Raw genomic sequence first — 21,963 nt, 5'->3', positions numbered from 1 at the left:
CACAGGAAACTGAATTTAACATTTACTACTTTAGCTACTAGATTTGGGGATGATGTGTTTAACAGCAAAAGACAACTAACACATTGGGGAATGTTTAGAGTTGAGCTCCTTCTATTCTGTAAAACAAATATTTCATAAACCAAGCATGTAAATGTCATCCTGGAACTGAACGAAATAAAGAGATGTCATTATCTTCTACATCCACTGCATCTACACTGCATCTACATCCACTGTAAGTTATATAAATTAGCTCTTGGGAATGGAACCAGTCAAGCCTTGCTATGTTATATAACAAGTACTAGTTTATCAAGACTTTTTCTCATAGAAGACATAGTCTGCTTCATAAGATTGTCTGAGGATCTCTGAACACAATCAGATTTTTCAGAGGATCTGGAGAGATAAGACACATTTTACACTGTGGAAATTTCAGCAACATATACACAAATATTATTCATTCTTTTTTTTAAAAGTCCTAAGCTATCTCTCCCCTTTTAGGTTTCAGACTCCTACTGTGTTATTTCAACTTCGTTTTCCTTCTTTGACCCACTCTGCTCATTTTCATCTTTTTCTTTTAGCCACCCTAAAATTATTCTTCATTTATTCTTAGAGCCAATTTGTTTTCATTACTTTCTTCATACAAATTTGTGCCTTCATTTTCTTATTCTCTACCCACAGGTTTCCTATAAATGTACTTTTTCAAAGGAGAAAATTTTCTTCCAGATGACTAATTGTAGTGACAAGTTGTTAAGATAATATTTCAGTTTTGCCCAGAACATTGGATTTGAGACATCAAACAAGTAACTTATCCGTTCATATTTTAGCAAAACTTGGTGATATAGGATAAAGTCATCCTCCAGTGAGAGGCCATCTTCAAGAGAGACTAATTTTTTTAGTTTAGCAATGGCAAAAGGAGATCTACTGAAGGTATGAAAAGATGCCCCCACCATTTTGTTTAAGAACATCCCATTCACCATCAATTAGGATTTTTCTTCCCCCAGTTTGACGGTAAAAATAAACTTCCTAAAAACAACTTAGAATGCCATTCCACAGTATAGTACCACTCAGAGGGTAAATCACTTCCAAATTGACACTGTAAATTTTATTGCAAGAAATAAAGAAACCTTTTGAATCTATGTGAGCCAGAGGGATGAACTCAAGCTAAGGTATTTTATAAAATATTGTGATAAAATCACCTTTTAAAAAAAATAATTTTTGGCTTCTAGCCCAGAGGGAGTAACAGATCAGATTTTTCTCCTCTTTCATAAAACAACCAAAACTGTACAAAATATATAAAACAATAATTTGTGAGACACTGAACATCAAGAAACAAAGGACATAATCACTGAGACCAGGAAACAAACAAAGTGATTCTTGTGATTTCCCACAGCTTACTTCCTTGAAAGAGTTTCCAGCCAAAATACAGGCAAAGGGAACCCAAGCATAGCCCAGCAGATTAACTGAGTTCAAATGAAAGAGATGAGAGGCTGGGGAGACTGAGGCAACCAGGCTTTGCAGGATAGAGTACTGGAAAGAAAAAAACTTCAAGGTAAGAAAACTTCAGAGATCTGCAGAAAATTTTCCCTGGAGTATTTCTCTGAGTACTTATCATTGTATATGTATTAGGAACTGACCTGAGACTGGGAAAAGAACCACGTGAAAGGGCTAGTGGTAACAGTGTTCAGGACTCACATGAGGCCAGGTATAGTGCTTTCTCTCACCAGCAGAACAGGCAACCTAACTTCAAGTTTTATGGGACATTGAGAACAGTCATAAAATAGCCTTCTCTAGTTAATGGGGAATAAATAGTCCTAGACTCACAATGCTCTGGTCCCACCTAATACATCTTAATAGGAAGACCTGAAAGGGTAAAATTGTTCCCAAGTAACTTTACTATGTCTGAGTACAATGCTTAAGAATATAGAAATACAGGGCTGCCTGGGTGGCTTAGTCGGTTGGGCGTCCAACTTAGGCTCAGGTCATGATCTTGCAGCCTGTGAGTTTGAGCCCCGCATTGGGCTCTGTGCTGACAGCTTAGAGCCTGGAGCCTGCTTCGGATTCTGTGTCTCCTTCTCTCTACGCGCCTCCCCCACTAGCACTCTGTGTGTGTCTCTCTCTCAAAAATAAACAAACATAAATAAAAAATTTTTTAAAAAGAGTATAGAAATACAAAAAATATTTAGCACAAAAATAGTTAAAATCCATGATGTCTTCAATCTAATAAATCACTAGATATTAAAAAAAAGTAGGGAAGTCTGATTCATAGTGATGAAATAAATCAGTCAATCTTAAACTAGATTGGATTGATAAAGATCTTAGAATTAGCAGAAAAGAATATTAAAACATTAATTATAACTATGTTGCATAAGTTCAAATGTTAAATACGTACGTATAATATGTAAAAAAATGTCATCCAAATGGAAATTCTAGAGATGAAAACTACACTATTTGTCATAAAAAATACAAAGATGAGATAAAAGGGAAGATAGTACAGAAGAAAGGATGAGTGAACTTGAAGATGAGCAATAGAGAGTAAAAATAAAATATAGAAATTAATAAAAATAAAGTATATAAAATTAAAAAAAGAGCAAAGAATAAGTGAACTGTGGGGAAACTCAAAGCTTCTCAATATACACAAAATAGAAGGCATTAAGAAGAGAACACAGAAGGGGCAAGATGACTGAACATTTCCCAAATTTGATTAAAGCTATAAATTTCTTGTAGGTCACTGAACTCCAAGCACAAGAAAAAGAAAGACAATTATAAAACAAGTGGTAAAGACAAAAGCTAAAATTCACTCAGTGTAAAAAAACAAGAGAGGAACAAAGATGACAGATTTCTTATTGGAAATAATACAAGTTACAGAAGTACAGCAATATCTTTAGATCACTGAAAGAAAAATTTAACCTAGAATATATACCAAGAGAACATATCTTTAAAAAAGGAAGGTGAAATAAGGAGTATTTCAAACATACACAAAGAATTCATCACCACATTTCAAGAAATATTTTAAAAATTTATTCAAGAGGAGAAAAATTATACCAGATAGAAATATGGATCTACATACACAAAAATGAAGACCACAAAAAATAGTAAGGGTTTGGGTAAATGTGTAAGATATTTTCTTATTACTTAAAGCTCTTTTAAAGATAATTGACTGCTTAAACAAAAATATACATGTAGTACACAGTTTATAAAAAAATATGAAAATAAAATACATAAAACAGCAGCAGAAAGATCAGGAAGGGAGAAATGTAAATCTGTTACTACAGTACAAGGTTATATGATATTCATGAATGGTATAATATCACTTAAACTATGATAAGTGAAAAATGTACATTATAAACCATAAAGTAACCACAAAAATAATCAGTGATAGTTAATAAGCCAAAAAGGAAAGAAAATGAAATTGTAAAAAAAAATTAGCTAATCCAAAATAAGGAACAAAAAAGAGTAAGAAGGGAACAAATATAAAAAAGTTAGCAAGAAGATAGACTTCAACCTAATCATATAAATTATCAAAGTAAATATGAATGACCAAACACAAATAAAAATCAGAGATACATGCTTGCCCACTAGAAATAAAGTTCAAATATAAAACATATATAGGATAAAAGTAAAAGATTGGAAAAACACATAATATGCTAACACTAATCAAAAGAAATCCAGAAAGGCTATAATATTATTAGACCAAATAGATTTCAGAACAAAGAATATTGCCAGGAATAAAGAAGGTTATTTCCACAATTACAGTTAGAAATTTCAATCATCCTTTTTCAATAATTAACACAAGTAGACATATTATCAGTAAGAATATGTAAGATTTGAATAAGATTATCAATCCAATTGTTTTACTTGACATTACTAGAACATTCTATCCAACAATAACAGAAAACACTTTATTTTCCATTACACACAGAATAAGCTATATTATTGGCCATAATACCACCAGTCTCAACTAATTTAAAAAGGTTCAAGTCATATGGTATATATTCTCTGAATACAAGGATTAAATTAGAAATCAGAAAATAATGATCTCTGGAAATTCCTCAGACACTGCTAAGTAATCCATGGATCAATGAAGGAATTAAAATGAAAATTAAAAAAATATTTTTAGTTGGATAAAAAAGAACACATGTCAAAATTTGTGGGATGACACAAAAGCAATGCTTAGAGAAAAATGTGTAGTGTTACATGCCTTTATAAATATCAAATCAATAACCTCAGCTTCTACCTTGAGAAACTAGAAAAAGAAGAACAAATTAAACACAAAGCAAGTAAGTGAAAGGAAAAATTTTTAAAATGGAATTCAATGAAATAGAAACAACTACAAAAAGGAGAGAAAGATTAATAAAACCAAAATCTTACTTAAGAAGTTAAAAAGAATTAATAAACCTCTACCTAGACTGACCAGGGGGAAAACAAAGACACAAATTACAAATATTAGGAAGAGAGAGACATGTCTTTAATACAGGCTTCCCAGATATTGAAAGGATAATTGAGAAATGTTGTGAACAAATTAATGCAAAAAATTCAACAACATAGATGTCCCAGTTCATTAAGAAACAGAACCACAGTTTGCTCAAGAAAACAGATAATCTGAATAGGCTTATATCTATTGAAAATATTGAATTTGCAGATTAAAAACCTTCCAAAAAGGAAACTCCAGGTCCAGATGGTTTCACTAGTGAATGTGATCGAGTATTTAGAGAAAACTACAATACCAATACCACGCAAGCTATTTCAGAAAATTGAAAAGAAAGGAATACTTTAAAATTTATTCTATAAAGCAAGAAGTACTCTGATACCAGAAAGTAGAGAGATAAAAATAAAGGAAAACTACAGACCAATCTCTCATGAACAGAGATGCAAAAACACAAACAAAAAACATTATGACTAATTGGGATTTATCCTAGAAATGCAAGGTTATTTTAAAATTTGAAAACCAATGCATGTATTTCCCCACATTAAAAACTGAAAGAGGAAAATGCTTAAAAACATGTCAAAGAAAGGTGTTTAACAAAGTCTAACATTTCTTCTTGATTGAAAAACAAATTAGCAAATGAGGAAGGAAACTGGTGAAAATGATCACAAAAACCTATAGTTAATATCACACAAAATGATGAAATATCAAATGCTTTCTCCTGAAGATCAGGAGCAACAACATAAAAATATGTGTATTTTCTTCAGTTCTAGTCAATATTATACAGAAAGTTATGACCAGTAAATTAAAGGAAAATAAGTAACAAAATAATCATAACAAAGACACCCAGTCAGGAAAAACAAAGTAAAAATGTCTTTATTCATGGACAAAATGATTTTCTATGTAGAAAATCCACTGGAATTTACTTAAAAATAAATAAATAGCTACTAGAATAGATAAGAGACTATCAAAGTTGCAGCATGCGTTAACATACAAAAATCAATTATGTTTTTATAAACTAGCAATGAATAGCTGACAACTAAAATTTTTAAAAACTATCATTTACAATAGCACCAAAAATATTAAACGTTAAAGGGTAAGTTTGACAAAATGCAAATGTACTCAACGTTGAAAACTAAAAACACTAAAAACTAAAAACATACTTAGTCCATGGATTAGAAGACTTAATATAGTTAAGTTGTCAATTCTCCATAAATTAATCTTTAGATTTAATGCAGTCACAAAATCCCATCAGGCTTTTTTTTATAGAAATTCACACACTGATTTTAAAATCTATATAAAAATGCTAAGGTAAATACCTAGAATAGGCAAAACAATTTTGAAAAAAAAGTTGGAATATTCACACTACTTGACTTCGAGCTTAACAATAAAACTACAGTAATCAAGACAGTGTGGATCCTGAACAATGTGGGGGGTAAGGGCAGTGATCCCCAAGCATTCAAGAATCCACAGGTAGCTTTTGACTCTCCCAAGACTTAATAGCCTATGATTGACCAAAAGCCATATTGCTGATACTATAAACACATATTTTATATGTTATATATAGATATAGATAGATATAGGTATAGATATAGATATAGATATAGATTATATAGTATGCGCTTACAATAAAAGTAAGTTAAAGAAAATATTGTTAAGAAACTCATAAGGAAGAGAAAACACATTTACAGTACGATAATATATTTAATGAAAAAATCTGCCTAATAATATTGTCATAAGATAGACAAATAAATCATGTGAACAAAACATGGTCTAGGAACAGACCACGCATATATGGACAACTGTTTTTCCACAAAGATGCAAAGGCAATATGATGGAGAAAGTTTGGTGTGTTTACCAAATGATGCTGGAATATCTGGATATTCATATGCAAAAAAAGAAAAATCTTTATACACAAAGGACATTAAAAAATTAACTCAAATGGGGCAAGTGGGTGGCTCCGTTGGTTAAGTATCTGACGCTTGATTTCAGCTCAGATCATGATCCCAGGATGGTGAGATCTAGCTCCACATTGGGCTCAGTGCTGAGCATGGAGCCTGCTTAGGATTCTCTCTCTCCCTCTTTCTCTGCCTTTCGTCCTCTTGCAGTCTCTCTCTCTCTCTCCCTCCCTCTCTCTCTCTCTCTCTTTCTCTCTCTCTCTCTTTCAAAATAAGTGGATAAACTTTAAAAAATAAAAGTAACTCATGTGGATCAATTCTAAATATAAAATATAAAACTACAAAAGTTTTAAAAGAAAACTTAGAAAAATTGTATTACCTTTGGTTAGCAAAAGATTCTTTTGATATCACCCCAAAGACACAACCCATTAAAGAACAAGTTGACAAAGTAGACTCCATTAAAATTAAGAACTTCTGTTAAAAAGATACTGCAAGATAAGGGAAAGAAAATTAGGATATTGTATATTAATTCAATATTGGAGACTTGTATCCAGAATATATAAGGAATTCTCAACACTCAATAATACCAAATCAAAGCATCCAAAATAAAAACAAATGAAAGATTTAAACTTCACAATGAAGAAATATGGATGGCAAACTCATGAAAAGATGCTCATCATCATTTGTCATTAGGGAAATGCAAATTAAAACCATAAGGAGATACTATTAAACACCTATTTTACAACGACTAAAGCTAAAAAGTCCATCTATACCAATTATTGGGCAGGACATGGAACTTTCATACATTGCCAGGAGGAGTTTAAAGTGGTACAACCACTTCAGAAAACAGTTTGGCAATTTTTTAAAAACTAAACATACATAGATCTTATGATCCAACCATTATACTACTTCGTATTTAGCCAATAGAAATCACATGACCTTACAAATACTTTTCCACAAGTGTTCATAGCAGCTGCATTTGTGATATTCAAAAACTGGAAACAATCCATATGTCTATCAACAGGTGAATATATAAAATCTGGTATATCCTGCAATGGAATACTTCTCCGTAATTAAAAGGGAACGGAGTCTTCATAGCACAAAAACTGAGCGAATCTCAAAACAACTATTCTGAGTTAAAAAGGAAGACTAAAGAAGTGCATGGTGTATGGTTTCATTTATATAAAATTCTAAAAAGTTCAAATTAATATGTAATAAAAGAAAGCAGGTTAGAGGCTGCTTCCAGACAAAGCTCTCAAGAGTAAGAGTGGGGAAGGTAAGAGTATGGCATTAAAAATGGGAACAAGGAAGTTGGAGTGATGAATGATGTTTTTTTTTTCTTCATTGTGGTGATTGTTTCATGTTTGTATACATTTGTCAAAACGAATCAAATTGTATATTTACAATGTGCGTAGTTTATGGTATGCCAATTATACTTTTATAAAAAATTATTTTTAAGACTACTTTGCTATTTAAAGCTAAAAAAACATTACTTTTCCAAAAGATTTTATATTAATGTACTATAGAAAATAATATTAAAATTAAAAGTATATAAGTAGTACTGTCAGGATATAGAAATACAATTATTGTAAAAATACCAGAATAGTTATGTTTGTGTTATCCAATACATATTTACTAGAATTCAGGAGTTTGTGGACCTTATAAACATTTGGTTGATATTTGAAAAATAAAATGAACAAGCAAATTGATTATGAAATAGTCATTTACTAAAGTGTTTATACTATATGCACTATTGTTTTGTCTTATGTTGAATTACGAAGTTCTCAGATATGGGGAAAAACTACTTTATGACTTCCCTTCAACTTGAGTCAGGTTTCAGCCTTGAGCAAATTTCTATGAAGAGGGTAGAAATGATGAGAAGTCTTTAAATGCTGCAGATCAAACATTGCCACTACAATGAAACCCAGAATGGCAAGCAAACAACAGTTTAGAGGACGTAAAAGAAATTCTGAACTTATTCCCCAGAAGCCATTACATTAGTGAAGTTTATCTCAGTCTTGAAATTCGCATAAGTCATTCGCTGAATTGAATTTACCACTAAGGCATCAGCATCAACTACTGCAGTGTCATCTTGTTCCCCTCCTAAATCACCTTATTCTACTCAAAGATAAAAGGCCGCTTTCATTTCTGTAGGGGACAGATTAAACATTAGCAGTCAGAAGCAATTGCTTTTCCCTTCAACATCACCTCTAGCCTTTTTACGCACAATACCCTCTCCAGGGATTTCCTGCTGGCTGAAGAAGAGGCAAATAACATTTGTGCCTCTGCACAGGACAGTTGATTCCAGGCTGTAAAACCAAGTTCTTTCAAAACAATGCATCAGGTCTTAGCAGGTGAGAGGTAGAGTCATAGAATAGAGCTTTGAGAAGCTCATAAATTAATCCAGCTTTCCCAGAAGTCTCTGCATGTTGCTTAGAATAACTCATAGGGTATAAGTACATACATTATAAAAGACTACTTCAGCAGTATCTGACATTAGTATAGAATCTAACATTAGTCCTATAACTGTTGACCAAGACAGCCTTAACATTCCCTTCTGCTTAATCAGACTTTAGATAGATACCCCACTGACTACAGACCCCCGACCTCCCTTTTCTTAGAGGACTTTAGAAAACTCACAATTGTCAATTCTCTTTCTACCCCTTTGAAATATAAATATTCTCCTAGAAAGGCAATGGTCAAGAAAGACAGAACCCCTATATCCCAGTCTTCGTGGGAAGGTAGGAGCGTTAACTTTGACAAGCGTCAATTAGCAAACACAGATGGCCTGGTCACATTGAACATAGCTCCTAACTAATGTCCTCTAGTTCTCTTCTGCTCATCCCAGTGCTTAAAAACTCTTCTGCTTCTTGGAGTTGAATTGAATCTCTCTCCTCTTAAATAAATTCTTCCCTGCTTAACTTCCCTGCCTGCTTAACTCCACTTGGTACAATTTTTCTTTGACACTGCCCTTGAGAAACCACTCCTTGCCGGCAACCATTAGGGTACAAAAGAGATGTGATATAATCTTTAGTAAAATAACTTACATATTTTTTGAATTTGAAAATCAAATTATGAATTAACCAAAATTTGAGTCAGTCTGAATTGAGGGTGGTGTGGCTGCCTGTTGTGACCTGAGTAGCTTGAGGGTTACAGAAATCTTGAATGCTTTCTCCATCATGATTCTACTTGCCTGCACTCCTTATCTATTTAATAATATTCACTGGTAGGAGACACTACAACCCTTTTTGTATTAGAATATTTTGTCTTTACCTGTTATGAGATACCTCTGTGGTTTTGATTTCTGCCTGGCCTATTGATCTGAAGATGAGGTAGGAAAGACAAAGGAAATACCCAATGGGAAACTACAGTGAACGCTGAATTTTATAGGGCTTGTAATTGAAGTATCCCAAATCTATGGGTAGAAAAAGGAACTCAAACAACTCTAAGTTTAAAAATCACAAAAACAAACTACTTTTCCCAGTTTCTCCTGATCCTATTTTCCCCATTCTTCATCACAGAATGTGAATGTTTTGAATGTGGAGAGGGAATTGTAAATAGTACTGGCTGCTGTCATAATAGAGTAAGCTGAGTTGACAGTGGTCTCCTTTATGAACCTTGTTCGGATTGATCATTTTGGAGCTTGGCCTAAAAAGACTAAGTTGGTTTATAAAAATTCCAGACCAATATTTGCTTTCATAAAGTTATTCTAGGACCCCAAAAGGCCATGACTACTGTGAAAATGTGGTTCTGGCCCTGTGATAAAATCTACTGACTGTAAGACTTAAATTTAAAACTAATTAGCTAACATATTATAGGGATATTAATTTTTTTTGCTCTCAATTACTAATTGTTAACATTTAGCCTTGTGTTTTCTTTGATCGGTTGCTACTATTTTCTATACCACTGTCTCTTCGGATGTGCTATTGCTGATATTTTCAAACTGGCATTGTGCTTAGTCTGTCCAAACTAAGGGACTCTTAACTATAGAAAACAAACTGAGGATTGATGGAGGGAGATGACAGGGAGGATGGGCTAAATGGGTGATGGAGATTAAGAAGGGCACTTGTGATGAGCACTGTTAGGATTCCTTGGAACCACAGTAGAGGGGACGGCCATCTTGCCAGTGCAACCCAACGAAAAGCCCCTAGTAGCCTGCCAGAACGAATTTGGAGGTCAACCAACTGAGCGACAGCACGACCTGACGCAAAAAAAGCCCGCCCGGACCTAAACCCAGAACCAATGCAGCTTAAAAACCCCACCCCACAACACCTGGGGGCGACTTCCCTGATATCTCTCTCTCTCTCTCTCTCATCTTTACCCAGCCGTATGCCTGACCCTAACAAGCACTGGCTGTTTTATATATATGATGAACCACTAAATTCTACACCTGAAACCAACAATTTTACCATGTGTTAACTAACCAGAATTTGAATAAAATCTTGAAAATAGGGGCACCTGGGTGTCGCAGTCTGTTGAGTTTCTGACTCTTGATTTCAGCTCAGGTCATGATACCAGCATGGTGGGATCGAGCCCCACGTCAGCATGGAGCATAGAGCCTACTTAAGATTCTCTCCCTTTTCCTCTGCCCCTCTCCCCTGCACATATTCTCTCTCTAAAACAATTTTTTTAATGTAAAAAATAAAGTGATTTATTAAAAAACAACTTGAAAAGAAAAAAAAAGCTTTAGTGTTATTATTGCTTACACTGTTATTCTTTATCTCTCAAGCCTTAGTATCTGTGAGCCCCGTGTAATGTTGGCTATGAAGTACATAGGTGCTACAAGCATATTTACACACACAGTCTCCTACAAGGAAACTCAAAACCATTCTCGGGTATTCTACCTTGTTTACCATGAAAAACAAATTGCAGCTGTGGAGGAGGGCCTAAAAAGCCTGCAACTTTAGGATTTTTTGCTCACAACCTTACTGTCTTGTAACTCTACGTGAGTTACACCAGGAGTAAATATGTACCTAAAAATATAGAAAAGTGTTATTTATGTCCCTGGAAAAAATGATGTGGAGAGATGACTGAAATGATCACATGCAAATAGTGACATGATTAATATCAATGGCAACTACAAAATTTATGAACTCTTCTGAAAAATAGCATCTGAATTTCCATGTTTTAACGCTTTGAGATGCGCTCCACAGTACTAGGCCCAAGAGAACTAATGAAATAGTAGACATTATAGTCTTTGAGGTTTGCTGTTCAACGGGGAGATGGGATAAGAGAAAATGCAAATGTTTACATATGTATAGAGAACCAATATTCCTTAATGCTTTAAGAGATATTAAAGCACTTTAACACCCCATCACCACATCTGGTTTCCAAGAAGCTTATAAAAGAAATAGAAGAGATTTAACTTTTTATTTTATTTTATGGCAAGGACTTGAGATCTCTGAGGAAATCAAATGATTTGTCCAAAGCCACGACTTATAAATTCTTCTTATTCTTGTTTCACTTTTTCTTATGTTTTAGTATTGTTATTGTTTTAGATCCCACCCTCACTATAGCTTTTAAAAACTGAAGGGAAGGGGCGCCTGGGTGGCTCAGTTGGTTATGCGTCTGGATCTTGGTTTTGGCTCAGGTCATGATCTTAAAGTTCATGGGATCAAATCCTATGCTGGGCTTTGCTGCTTGGGATTCTCTCTCCCTTTCTCTCTGCCCTTCCCCCACTTGTGCACGTGCTGTCTCTCTCTCTCTCTCTTTAAGTAAATAAGTAAACTTAAAGGACAAAAACTGAAAGGTATATGAGAGGTTGATGAGTTTCTGGGGAAAACATATTGTGAAGGTTTTTAATCATGCACATTTTTATTAAACATGTAATGTTTGTTAATCATTAAACATTCTGGTACTCATTTTACTTGAATTTTCAACAATTCAGTAAAGTTCACCATTCCTTTATCCTGGTAATACTCTACTTCCTGGAGCCATGAAATTTCTTTCCTTATTTCCCTCTTATTCACTTAGTCACAACATATTGGTGTCTTTTGCTTCCTTAGTCAGGTTTTCCATGGTCATATCCCTCAGGACTTAGCTTAGGTCTTAGCTCTGTCTTGTTTGTAGGTAGTCATACGGATGGACATATAATACCACGTGCAACTCCCAAATATGTATACTTATTGACCAGACTTCTTCCCAGATCCACTAACCTTAATGACCTATAAGCACTGTTTTAGAGTGAGAGAGACAATACAACATTCACTCTTCCAGCTCCAGCTAAAAGAGTGTGGGGAAATTAATTAGCCTCTCTATATCTCAGTAAATTCATTTGTACAGTGGGGAATACAATAAAACCACCTCAGAAGTTCAATTACATGAAGTTTATCAGAGCCTAGACATCTCCACTGGCATACTCACAGGCATCTCAGATTTAATCTACCCAAAATGACTCCTGCTGTTTCTCCGTGAATTCTAGCTCACCCAAACTTCTTTATATCAGAAACTGACAGGGCTTCCTTTTCCCACATATATCCGAAACCATCCCGGATACAAACTATTAGATTCGATCTATTGAATCTATCAATTCTACCTTTAAAATAAATTGTTACTAGGTACCGTTTTCTCCATGTCATTGTCACACCTCAAGACCAGTCCTCATCCTGTCTTTCTTGGATTAATATACCAGCCACATAACTGATCATCCTATTGTTTTTACTATTGTATTCTCTTCCATTCATTTATCCAATGAACAGCAAGTCCTTAAAAAAAGAAACAGTATCATGCCACTCCCACCCTTAAAATTTTGCAGCAGTTTTATTTCACTAAGAATTATACTAAAGCCCTGTATCATTGTCTACAAGAACTTCTGTAACCAACCTCTTACCCATCTTTCCATCCTTATCTCAAGCCCCTGCCTTCTTCATTCACAGTACTATAGTCACAAAGATCTGCCAAAAATTCTCAGAACACTTTAACATTTTATTTATTTATTTATTTATTTATTTATTTATTTATTTAGAGAGACAGAGAGAGATAGAACATAAGCAGGGGAGGGGCAGAGAGAGGGAGACACAGAATCTGAAGCAGGCTCCCTGCCCTGAGCTATCAGCACAGAGCCCCACAGCACTTGAACCCACGAACTGTGAGATCGTGACCTGAGCCAAAGTCAGATGCTCAACCAACTGAGCCACCCAGGCCTCCCCAACAATTCTCAAAATTTAACAAGCTTTTTCACACTGTAGGCCCTTTATACTTCCTGTCCCTTTTGGTTAAATGTACTTCCTCTGGCTTTCAGCAAGGCAGTTTCCTTCCCATTCTTTAAGTCTTAGTTATTGTTTCAGAGAGCTCTGACAATCCTATTTACCACCCCTCACAGTTATTTTGTTTTTAAACACAACACTACACGCTACTTTTTCCTTCAGAGTATATATTATAACTGTTATTATTTTTGTTTATTTCATATATGCATCTGTTACTATTTTATTTCTTGGTTTCATTTATTCATTTTTCAAAAATTTTGAGTGCTTACTACATTGTTTTGTTCTAGGTCTAAGGGTACAGTAATGCATGTCCTCATAAGTCTTACTTTCTAGCAAGAGAGATGAAAAATAATCAAGTAAATACTCTGAAGGGAAATATAGCAGAGTAAGAGAATGTACAGTTGAGAGAAGGTTTGACTGGGTGTCTAGGATAGGATTTTCTGAAGAAAAGATACTTGAGCTTACACTTGAATGACATAAAGTAAATGTTTAGCAGCTATGAAGGAAAAGCAACACGTGCCATAGATTAAGAGTTTGGGTCCTGCATATGTAATATGTCTATAAAAAAACAAGTGTAAATAGGTAGTTGGATATATAAGTAATGCCTAATAGGAGATACAGAGAATGAGCGGTAGTCAGTCAGTTACAGGAACAGTGTGGTCACTGAAACTGAGTGTAACTGAGATGGCATTCTAGTGCTAGTATTCTAGTAGGAGTTTTAGGGAGAGATATAGGCAAGTTTTTTTGTTTGTTGCAGAAAGGTTAGAGAGCAACTGATGAGTACTTTTTGTATTAATCAGTAACCTCCTTTGTGTTTTGACTTCAAGTTTCTGACACTTAGGTTTCTCACTAAATGGAACCCCACAGTTAACTGCCAAAACTTCCCAGCATAGATAGCGAAGGATTTTTATTCTTATATTCATGGTTTTGATTTCTTTCCAGAGTCAATCTTCTTGCTTTTATTCCTACTCTCCAACCTCTGACTGTGCTCAGCTTTATGCCAATCACATGTTTTTTCCTTAAGAAACTTGCCAGGCACTTAACATGGGCCATCTTTGTCTAAAAGGCATATTTAGTCTGAAAGATTTTTTTAAATTATCATTACTCTAAACATGTGACAAATATTAATTGATATTTTATAGCTAAAGTGGTAGGGAGAGGAGATGAATGATATTTTTATTAAAGTTGGATATTGGGGGGAAGTTTGCTATTTCAGGAATTTCTTATTGAAAGTAATCTTCCAAACATTTCAGGAAGCACTAGCTAAGAACATACTATTTAAAAGTATGTTATTATTTTTAAGAATTTTAAAAAAGAAGCTTAAGATGCATAAATGCAAGCACTGACTTATTTATAAGGACACATTTGGGAAAACGCTTCCGTAAAACTATCAAGTTTTTTTGGCTCCATTTAACAAAATTAAAATGAACACTTTTATCAGTCCACATTATGACTCTATTGTGATCTTAAAAAATTAGCCCCTAAAGCTATTTTAATTTGGTCGATGGATGTATGGAAAGATTTTTATGATACTTTTTTTTCTTTATGAAGCAGAAAGCATCAAGAGTTTCCAAAACTACCATAAACTTTCGAAAGAATCAAAAGAATAAGCAAAGTGCTTGGGGAAGACAGAGTGTTGGGAAAGACTAGAAGGGTAGGGTTTAAAAATAGATGCTTGAAAATATATTTGCTTTGGCCATTTCACATTAAGATAATTGGTATCAAACACACAGCTGCAATTACCACATAATCATTGTCAATGTTGTGTGTAGGCAGATGGTAGCAATGTTTGGGAGACGAGATAACACTGAATTTTTAACAAGTGACAAAAGGATTGGCATGGTGCAAACAGAACACCACTGCACTTGGCCAACAGCCAGGCAGCCCCATGTGTTGCCATCCTGCCACTTCACAGAAGGCTTACATGGTAAACAAGACAGTGGATTTTTTTCTGAAAGACACGGACCCACAGAACGAATATATATAAAATCAGAAAGTGAGTAAATGCTTGCTTTTATATTCTAAAGCTTACCGAACTTGAAGCTTTAACATAGTAGCTCAGTACGGTATTCTGCCCGTGGTAGAAAGCAGTAACTCCAGTCAGAGTCATATAGCATTCTGGTTAAGAACAAGCACTCTGGGGCTTGATTAAAATACCAACTCTCCTAAGTATTACTTATATGAGACTTTCAGTAAGTTATTTTATTCATCTGTTCCTCCATTTGAACATCTAAAAAATGTGAAGAATAATAGGACGTACCAGTTTTGGGTAGAAGGAGAGCTGAAATGATGATTCTCATGCAAGTGACTTACTGAAGGGCTGCCCTGAAGAAAGGAGAGGAGGTGAGAAGCAGCATAGAGCTGGGGAAGAACCTAAGCAAGTGTGAGGGCTCAGCTGGTGTTCTTGTTATCTCCAGCCGCATACTTCCTCCCAACTTAGTGGTGTAAAACAACAGTCATTTTGTTATCTCATGATTCTGGTGAATCAGGAATTTGAGGAAGATTCAGCAAAGTCAGATGGCTCAAATGACTAAAGGCAACTGGAACAATACAACTGGAGACAAGCTTGGGGTCCTCATTTCTTCCCGATGTTGCATCCACTGGAATTGGATAGCCCAAGAGAGTTTTTGCACCCACATGTCTAGCCCTTGGGCTGGGATACACCTGGAAACACCTGGACCTGGCCAACATCTGCTCTGTGTCTACCCAAATTCTACATGGCTTGTGCTCCTAACAGCATGACCTTCACAGGACAGTCATATGTTTTTACATGGTAGCTTACTTTCCCCAGAATAAACATTATAAAAGACAAATGGTGATTCAAAGATTCTTATAATCTAACCTCAGAGAGTTGTAGTGTTACTTTTGCCACATTCTTGGTTGCACAAGCCTAGCGCAGATTCAATACAGAGGAAGATCACACGAAGACAAAAATACCAAGAGAAATGGGTTCACTGGAGAGCCATCTTGGAGAGTACCTGCTGCTGCTGGAGCCTACATCAGCTTGAACCTATGGGAAAAACATGGAGTTGGTCCCACCTAGGCAAAGAGCCAGCCTTTTGTACTTTCATATGGATTGGGGCTAATCTCTCCACTAAGACTGTTCCAGGCAGAGGGGAGGGCAATTCTTCAGAGATAAAGGTATCTGTGAATAATTAGCACCCAGAACTCAACATTTAAGGTATAAATATACAGCCAGGAAAAGGTGAACAGAACAGGCCACAGATATTGTCTACACTGCTGTCATTGAGGGTTAATTTGAAGACTGTAGCATATACATGTTAATGAAATGGTCCATGAGAGGTCACTTTGATTTATATCTCTCAGTCCTCAGAAGCAGTTTTGCCTGGGACACTGTGTTTCGTAAGGGGCCTGAGAAAGCATATCTACAGATTAATACCCAACTAGCAAAAATTCCTTCTATTGTATATTTGATTATATTACTTAAGAATAGGCACAATTAAAGACTAATTATCAAACTTTTACATTCTGTTACATATACAGAGAAGTTTCTAAGAAGCATTATGGTGTAAAAATTAAGGAACTTCAAATGACATTGCTTCTAATAAGCCACCTTAATTGACACTTGGATTTCAAAGACATTTTAAGATTATCAATAACCTTGTTGAGTTCCAATGAGGTGCTAATTACTGCAGGATTAGCTTGGTAGACATTATTTTATCAAGTCTCATAATACTCCCATGAAATAGATATTATTTTCCTTATCATACTGGTGCACAAGCTGAAAATCAGACTAAGTTTTAATGTATGAACATACATACTTGAGTAGTTATGAAGTAGTATTGGATCTGAACCTGGATCTCTTTAATTTTAAAACTCTGCTTGCTAATCATACAGTAATCTATGGTCAATACTCTGAAAGTGGTTATTTTGCAAGGAATATGGAAGCTTCTTTCTAAATGTCTATGGTGTCACTAAGATAATTTGTCTAATTTTTCTTCAGGGAAACAAAGGCAGATTTTTGGATCAAAGGAATTGCCAAAGGTTTTATTGATTATTCAGAGGAGCACAATAGCTCAAGGAGAAAAATCTTTAGTTCCTTAATGAGTCTATTGATATAAATAATACCAGTGTAGCTACAGTATTCTGACCAATGAATTATTACTGTGTTATCACAGCCAATACAATTTCTATGTTTTTAACTTTTTAAAAAAGAAAATGAATAATTGTTCTTACTACTGTATTATATAAATACTGGTTCTACTAAGCGGCAGATACATTACCAATATAAAAAAGGACTGGCTTTTCAACTCTGCCATTTTTCCAGTGAGTAGGATTTTAAATTTGGGGGGGAGGGAGGAAATGTGCTCTCTCTAATTAAAAAAAAATGTATTTAGTTCTAGTCTCTCAGTTACTAGTTTGATATTGTTACCTTACAATAAAAATCAATCATTAGAATATTTTAACATGTTTAAGTCATATTAGTAAGTGGCAAAAAATCATGGATATTTAGGGAGGTGAATTGCACATGTATTCTGTTGGCGAAAGAAGTAATAATTCTGCCAAAGAGAATACATCAATTCTACTTACTTTACAAATAGCATATATGTGGGGTGCCTGGCTGTCATAGTCAGTAAAGCTAGAGATTCTTGATCTCAGGGTTGTGAGCTCAAGTCCTATGTTGGGTGTAGAGATTCCTTAAGACAAAACAAAACAAAACACCAAGAACAAAGAAATGATAGTATATATGAGTACTATCAAAATAAATATTAAAGTAAAATTATTTTTATAGCATTTATAAGACACAGTCCAAAAACAAAGAATTTAGGCACATTTGGAGCAGAAGGTACAAACGGGCAGGGGACTCAGCATGCAGTTAAGATGGAGCCTGGTGGTGAAGCACCGTGTAGACTGTGTTAAAAGGAAGTTTGGATTTTAAGAATTCTTTATTTAGAGGTTATTATATTAGCCTCTTGAATATAAACCATTTCACACACTGTCCTCAAGATCATATGAGCAACAGAAACTTCAAAGGAAACCATACATGACCCATGCCTTCAGCATCATTAGAAGATCAGAAATTCCACCAATTTCCCATCATCACAGATATGTAGAAAAACATAGTCCAAATCCTGACAGAGCTAATGCTGAAACACACACCATGACTGCAGGATTCTGTGCCTGACGAGCAGACTAAGAAAGATTTACACACAGAAAAAGAGGATAGCAGAGTGGAGACCTTAGATGTAGCACAGAGAAAAAGTCTAACACCAAGTGCTAAAATACTGAACACAGATATCTCCGCCTCATTCACAGCACCACCTGTTGGAAAAGGGCTTCAATGAATGTGGAAATAAAAGTTTGCAGACTTGCAGATGCATCGCTCTGGGAGAGGATTAGATAAATGCAAGAAGAATACTGCTTCTTGGAGATTGGAAGTGGAGGGACAGAAAGAAGGAACGGGGAAAAATTCATGTGCAGAAACGAAAGAGAACAAGATATTGCAAACCCACTCTGCACTACCACTGCCAGTATCAGCCATTAAAGAAACTGAATTTCATTATACAATTGCTGAGGGTGCTCTTCAGTTAGGATTCCTGTTCATGAAATACTTAGGAATAAAATTTTTAAAAAAACCAACTTTGATAAATCACACTTAAATGGCATGGAGTCCTTTCGAGAAAATATTAAGTCAAGCTTAAAGTTCACATAGAGTATGCTGTAATGTATATATGGAAGAAATGAAAACAGGTTTTAATCTTTCAGGTTTAATCTTAAACTAACAGATTCTTTAAATCTGTTCAGTTTTAAAGAAAGAAATACAGGAAATAGAAACCAAAAAGTAATGAAATTAGTGACCTATAAGGAGAAAAGTGGGTGTGAAATGGCATAAAGGAATAGGCGAGTGATGACGCCTTTCTGAGTGTCATATTGTTGTAATTCTGTCTTTTGGAAGAATACTAGAGTTCTACGTACTCAAAACTAAAGGTAAGTCAACAAGAATTGGATAAAACTTCAGATTTTAACAGAAGATGATGGTAAGCAATTGCAGGTGATTAAATAGGAGGAAAGAGTTGGTGAGTTTTGAGGTTTCAGAGTTCATGTTAAATGCAATGTGGAGAAACAGAATACCAACTAGGAGTATAAAATAGAGAAAATTCACTTTTCCCTTCCAGAGTACACGCCTGGAAGAGGCTTATTAGAAAGCTGATTTCTGGGGCACCTAGGTGGCTCAGTTGGTTAAGCATCCAACTCTAGATTTTGGCTCAGGTCATGATCTCATGGTTGGTGAATTCAAGCCCTGCATCAGGCTCTGTGCTGACAGTGTGGAGCCTGCTTGGGATTCTCTTTCTCCTTCTCTCTGCCCCTCCACAGCTCACAGTCTCTCTCTCTCTCTCTCTCAAAGTAAATAAACTCAAACAAAAAAGAAGAAGGAGAAGAAGGAGAAAAAGAAAGGAGAAGGAGGAGGAGGAGAAAGCTGATTCTTGAGGGTAGTTTTTGAGGCCCTGAGCAGCTCAAATGCATGGTAGGTGGCATCACTTTCTTCAGTGTGAGCTGACTGGTCTCTTGGTATGCAGAAGCAGTACAGAAGAATGCCTGTAGAAGCAGATATCCAATCCAGAGAAAGGCATGAAACAAGGTCTGGACTATGGATCAACTTCAGTTCCTAGACTGAAAAAGAAATCCAAAAACATTGGAATGTAGTTGAAATTCTGGAATCTGCCTGGGAGGCCAGAAGACCCTACTTTTATCAGGTATTAAATATCCTCTATTTATCATGATACACCAAAGGAAGGTTATTAATTATTAGAGTTAAAGAGGTGAATGTGAAGAGTCCAATAATTCTTCTAAAAAGATAGAATATAAAGATATAGTGTGTGTGTGTGTGTGTGTGTGTGTGTGTGTGTGTGTGTGTGTATAAATAGATTTATTGATTTGGGGTAGGCAGAAACTAGCATTTTCTTCCTAATTAATAAATGGGAAAATAACATAGCAAGGAGATAGCAATAAGTCATAAAAATCAAAGAGAAATGTTCTGATATAATTACATAAGGTCAATGTAATCACCATAAACTCAACTAGGATTCTTGCAATTTGACAATAAGACACAGCAGATTATAGATTTTAGAACATGATTCTTAGAAGAATAGATCTGAAACAACCTGTCTAACAGATGATGAGCAAAATCATTCCAACAGAACTATTTCAACTATACTCTCACAGATAGAAAGAGTTCAAATTTACTGTTACTTTGATTTTCTCACCTGCTGGCATAGGTTGGTACTCAAATCAATGGAAGAGAAAGCTCTGGATTGTAGATTAAAGCCCTCAGGTGGGGGGAAAACTCAGAGAGTCATTCTGTGCTCATCTCCCCAATTCAGTAGCACAGTCAGAATGATCAAAGTAAAATTGGGCCTTATTGTTTTAAAAACAATAAAAATGTAAACTTTTAAGACACTAAAATTCTGTTCAATGTAATTCTCCACTCAGCCCTGTGTAAAGAATTGTGGCGATGAATAGCAAAAGTGTTACTTCTGAATCTGAAAGACTCTTCTTGTAAATCAAATCATGTTTATGATATACATTGCTAGAGGGGGTTCAGTCCTCCAGGTCTCCATAGAATTCATGATGACATATCTAAATCTTTATCCTGTGGCAAGTATTTATATATATATGAAACGTCCAAACTAACAACACAACTAAAAGATTCAGTGTCCATAATTCAAAGATTTGGAAATAAGATGTTATCAAGTATATATGCATGGCAGATGGTAGTATTTATAGAGCATTCACTATTTTCAAAGAGAAAGTAGATTCTTTGAAGATGTGGGAAGGAAAAAAAGAGAAACATTTCCTGTCCTTCACAATGTTAGTATTTGTTTGGTTATTCAAAACACATTTCTGATAAACTTGGAAGCAACTACAAAGCAATATATTAAAACTGCAAATTAAAATAATGTATACTGTAAAAGTGTAGGAAAAAAAACTTTGAATAAGGGAGGAATTAGGGGTGGGTGTGTTTAAGTGGAGGAGGCTTCCTTTTAGAAGTAAGAGGAGCCGGGGTACCTGGGTGGCTCAGTTGGTTAAGCGTCCAACTTCGGCTCAGGTCATGATCTCACATTTTGTGAGTTCAAGCCCTGCATCAGACTCTATGCTGACAGCTTGGAGCCTACTTTGGATTCTGTGTCTCCCTCTCTCTCTCTGCCCCTCCCCCACTCATGCTCTGTGTCTCTGTCTCTCTTAAAAATAAATAAACATAAAAAAAAGAGAAGTAAGTTTTAAAAATTGGTATAGAAGTGAAGGGAGCAGTCCAAGAAAAGAGTATGGTGTATCCCTAGCTATCTTAGTAGATATCTCTACAAACATTAATAAGGAAATACATAAAGTAAATTATATTTTCTTAGATGGAGAATGTATCAAGTGTTGATATGATCCTTATCATATCACGAGTAAACATGACATAAAGAAAGAACAATTA

General features: G+C 35.1%; 1 long non-coding RNA gene across 2 annotated transcripts in view; it reads right to left on the bottom strand.

The window, feature by feature from the left end:
- Positions 1-15,890, bottom strand: part of LOC132692484 (uncharacterized) — a 361,771-nt gene extending 345,881 nt beyond the window's left edge. For both annotated transcript variants that reach the window (XR_009616381.3, XR_009616378.3), the window contains exon 1: positions 15,784-15,890. This is a non-coding gene — a long non-coding RNA (uncharacterized LOC132692484). The remainder of the gene's footprint in view (positions 1-15,783) is intronic.
- Between the last annotated feature and the right edge of the window lie 6,073 nt (positions 15,891-21,963).

The sequence above is a fragment of the Panthera onca genome, chromosome B1 (genome assembly GCF_046562875.1).
Source record: "Panthera onca isolate mPanOnc1 chromosome B1, mPanOnc1 haplotype 2, whole genome shotgun sequence".
NCBI lineage: Eukaryota > Metazoa > Chordata > Mammalia > Carnivora > Felidae > Panthera > Panthera onca.
The sequence above is the reverse complement of the archived record's forward strand: the minus strand, read 5'-3'. Positions and strand labels throughout refer to the sequence as shown.